The sequence below is a fragment of the Anomaloglossus baeobatrachus genome, chromosome 7 (genome assembly GCF_048569485.1).
Source record: "Anomaloglossus baeobatrachus isolate aAnoBae1 chromosome 7, aAnoBae1.hap1, whole genome shotgun sequence".
In the NCBI taxonomy this organism is placed as follows: domain Eukaryota; kingdom Metazoa; phylum Chordata; class Amphibia; order Anura; family Aromobatidae; genus Anomaloglossus; species Anomaloglossus baeobatrachus.
Window position 1 is genome coordinate 308,504,413 of NC_134359.1, and position 2,996 is coordinate 308,507,408.

Genomic DNA, 2,996 nt, shown 5'->3' on the forward strand with positions numbered 1-2,996 from the left:
CAGCGCCAAGATCCGCACCGCAGCGCCAAGATCCGCAGCGCCAAGATCCGCAGCGCCAAGATCCGCACCGCAGCGCCAAGATCCGCACCGCCGAGGTCCCAACACCAAGATCCACACCGAAGCGCCAAGATCCGCACCGCCGAGGTCCCAGCACCAAGATCCTCACCGCAGCGCCAAGTTCCGCACCGCAGAACCAAGATCCCAGCGCCAAGATCCACACCGCAGCGCCAAGATCCACACCGCAGCGCCAAGATCCCAGCATGACCTGCCAGGAGGAGGACGAGCGTCTCACACATCAGTCACTGGATGTGCTGTCACAATAGCAGCAGATATTATAAAGCCGCACAGACCTTGCTGTGAGGACGGTGAACCATTATCATCATTTCCCACTATCGTCATTTCCCACTATCATTATTTGCAAATCCAGCTTTTACAGTTCTTAATGGAGAATTGGCCACAAACTTGGGGTGTGAGGATGACACAGGGGCGGAGCCTGCAAAGAGTGGAGCCTGCCAGGGGTGGAGCTCCGGCGTGATGACGACACAGGGGCGGGGCTGATAGAAAACTCTTTATTATTATCTGTTAATTATCTTAATGCAAAAATAAGCGGAATGTCCCCGGAGGCGGGACCTTATATATCGCGTCTGATTGGTCAGTGTAAAGCATAAGGAATGCTGGGAAGAAAGGCAACCAATAAATGTATCAGAGCACGGCAGCAGCTGTCCTCATACACTACTACCCCCAGCCTCCAGATGTGCTCACCCTCATACTGTATATACACTATATACACGTGTACACTGCCGCAGGGTCTCTTCACACATCAGGCCCCCCCGCAGGGTCTCTTCACACATCAGGCCCCCCCGCAGGGTCTCCTCACACATCAGGTCCCACCAGAGACTGCAGGCAGGGCCCAGGCCCTCAGCAGCACCTCTTCACATGTGGCTTCTTCTTGGTCTTGGTGATGGTCACCACCTCGGTGGGCCGCAGCCGGGCCTGGCCCTCCTTCTTCACCCTCAGGACCAGACGCGTCACCGACAAGAACATCTGCAGAAATAAAGATAGATAATGTAAGTGGCCTAAGTGGTGGGGGCCCCAAACATGGGGGGCCAGAAGGTAAGGCAGTACTACAGCCGGCACAGGAGCGCCCCCTGCAGGGTGAGGACAGTACCAGTAGCCCCAGTATCCGTCATATGAGGTAATATCTGGAGGGTATACATTACACATATGCCTGGCGGGGGAGGGGCTCTACCCTCTTCTACATTACATATACAGAGTCTTGAAAGTATTCAAACCCCATGAACTTTCCCTTATTTTTCAGGTGATTCCCACACACGTACAGTTTCATAGCTTGTAAAGTTGAGGGTTGGGAGAAGTCCATCGAGTCCAGTCTACAAACGGACATGTTTATCCAGAATAGGCAAAAACACCGCCAATGCCAAGTGCTCCACTGAGGGGAAAAACTCCCTCCCAACTCCACACAAGTCTGTACGGTCAGACACGGCCATTACACAGCACATAGCAGAGGCACCCTGTGCGGTTAGACACGGCCATTACACAGCACATAGCAGAGGCACCCTGTGTGGTCAGACACGGCGATTACACAGCACATAGCAGAGGCACCCTGTGCGGTTAGACACGGCCATTACACAGCACATAGCAGAGGCACCCTGTGCGGTTAGACACGGCCATTACACTGCACATAGCAGAGGCACCCTGTGCGGTCAGACACGACCATTACACAGTACACAATGGGGTACACAGATCTATATATCTGAGCACAGGAACATTTTATATAACGTCTAATTGTGAAAATTATTATTATTCTGAGATCTACTGATTAAAATCAACTTCGTAGTTATGGGAAACCCTCTAATTCCCGCAGTTCTCTGGGGCGTCGGCCATCCGGGCCGGGGATTGTCTACATTAGTGATTCTGAGGCGGCGCCGCACCTCCTGGGTTTTCAGGTGATATTTCATGGGGAAATTCTGGTCTCCTGCTCTAGTCTGTCCTGGGATTTTGTTGTATAAATACTGAAGAGAAGACTATATTTAGCAGATTCCCTCCTCCTCCCTCTTGCGTCGCCACCTCTTCCCTCTTACGAAGCTCCTCGCCGCCTCCTCCTCCCTCTTGCGTCGCTCCCTCGCCGCCTCCTCCTCCCCTCTTGCATCGCTCCCTCGTCGCCTCCTCCTCCCTCACCGCCTCCTCCTCCCACTTGCATCGCCTCCTCCTCCCTCTTGCATCACTCCCTCGCCGCCTCCTCCTCCCTCACCGCCTCCTCCTCCCACTTGCATCGCCTCCTCCTCCCTCTTGCATCACTCCCTCGCCGCCTCCTCCTCCCACTTGCATCGCCTCCTCCCTCTTGCATCGCTCCCTCGTCGCCTCCTCCTCCCTCACCGCCTCCTCCTCCCACTTGCGTCGCCTCCTCCTCCCTCTTGCGAAGTTCCCTCGCTGCCTCCGTCTCCCTCTTGCGAAGCTCCCTTGCCGCCTCCTCCTCCCTCTTGCGAAGCTCCCTCGCCGCCTCCTCCTCCCCCTTGCGTCGCCCCCTCCTCCTCCTCTCCCCTCTTGCGTCGTTCCCTCGCCACCTCCTCCTCCTCTCCCCTCTTGCGTCGTTCCCTCGCCGCCTCCTTTTCCTCCTCCCTCTTCCGTTGTTCCCTCGCCGCCTCCTCCTCCCTCTTGTGTTGTTCCCTCGCCGCAGGCGAGTTGATCCGTCGCGAGCCGATTCCTCGCCTCCTCTGCATTACATATATACATGGGGGGTCCTCGCCTCCTCTACATTACATTTATACATGGGGGTCCTCACCTCCTCTACATTACATATAAACATGGGGGGGTTCTCACCTCCTCGACGTTGCGGTTTTCTTTTGCACTCGTCTCATACAGCCGGACCCCCATCTGGTCACTGAACCTCTTTGCGTCTGCAGTCTCCACGCGTTTTCGGGACGGGTCGTCATCTTTATTGCCCACTGCAATAGTAAATTGTACAGCGCAGCCGGTGA

The 2,996-nt window shown here is 55.6% G+C and overlaps 1 long non-coding RNA gene across 1 annotated transcript; it reads right to left on the reverse strand.

The window, feature by feature from the left end:
• Positions 1-555: 555 nt before the first annotated feature.
• On the reverse strand, positions 556-2,958 carry LOC142246593 (uncharacterized). The gene is made up of 2 exons (XR_012724906.1): positions 2,839-2,958; positions 556-1,044 (listed from the first exon to the last, which is right to left on the reverse strand). It is a non-coding gene; the product is annotated as an uncharacterized LOC142246593 (long non-coding RNA).
• Between the last annotated feature and the right edge of the window lie 38 nt (positions 2,959-2,996).